Raw genomic sequence first — 1,410 nt, 5'->3', positions numbered from 1 at the left:
TTTTCATTAAAAAAAAGAATCATTTTGGAGGGTTGGGATGGGAAATAAAAGTAGTTAAATAACATCAGAAACTGAGTTCCTGGAGAACTACAGTTTAGCATTCCTCAGGCTACTGTGAAAATACAACCATTATGGTTTTTGTCTCCATTTTTATCACGGTTATCCATGATTAAGTTTGGAGAAAATACCACACGAAACAATGAATTGCCAAATTGTTTTATTCAATACTCATTCTACTTGCAAGCAAACTGTATTTGTAGTCCTATAAACAGTCTCCTCGTGTATCTCCAGAGACTGCATGTGCAAAGTAAAACTGCTTCATTTGCCACATAGTTGTTGTAATATTTAATACAGTAGCATAACTTATATCTGTATTTAAGGATTTTTGTGCAATATGGTCTTGTAGAAATAATTGCCAAAAATTTGGCTGTGGTTTGCATTTTTTAATATAATCTAAGACAAAAAGGCAATTTTTACAATGTAACAATGGTATTCAATATCCTATATACTGTGTTCAGTACAATAATTTTGAAGCCAATATTTCTGTATATGAAAAAAGAGCTATTTATCTCTGTTTGTTGGAAAATTCTAATGGAGGATTCCTCTGGTTATCGACTGCCAAAATGGTGGCATTTTCATTACAGAAGAGTTTGCTATGGTTAAAAAAAAAGAAGAAGAAAAGAATAAAAGCACAAAACAATTTGAAGATATCCTATCTCAATGACAAATCAAAGAGTGATATTGTTTTTAATTGTAATAGAAGAAAATGAATCTATGTATATATCAGATGTCTAATACTGTAATTAATTTATTAAAGACTGGCTCTCCAGTTCTAAAATGGTTGTGTAAAGTTATGTACTTCAGCAAAAAAATAATAGGAATAATAATAGGGTTGATAACTTAGTTTTGGAATAGAAAAATGATTTAATAAAGGAATGCCTACATGTAGCACTGTAAAACATTTTGATGAATGGCATCTCTCCTGTGGCATATTTTCCTTGAAAGTGAAATCCAGTGAAAAGCTAAGTTTTTACCAAGAGAAGTTTTATAGGGGTTATGAAGAAGTTAATTCTCTACTTCAGACCTTAACTGTTTTCACATACTATCTTAAGAATCACTTATTTTGAAGATGTTAAAATCAAACTATTTATTCTCATCCATAATTAAAAGGCAGTACAGTGCTCAGATCTTCTAGCTGCCATATTATTTTTTATAAGTACACTAAATCTTTAAGACAAAAACTTGCCTGATGTTGGCATGTACTTCTGACCTTCCAGAAAACAATATTATCCTATTGTGCACAAAAAAATAATAACAATAATCAGTGTCATATTTATATCAAGGTGTTACATTTGAATAATTAATATCCCCTAGAGACTATTTTTTTAATCTTAAGCTGAATGAATATAA

Source organism: Eulemur rufifrons, chromosome 15, assembly GCF_041146395.1.
Source record: "Eulemur rufifrons isolate Redbay chromosome 15, OSU_ERuf_1, whole genome shotgun sequence".
NCBI classification, from domain to species: Eukaryota; Metazoa; Chordata; class Mammalia; order Primates; family Lemuridae; genus Eulemur; species Eulemur rufifrons.
This window is presented reverse-complemented; position numbering follows the sequence as displayed.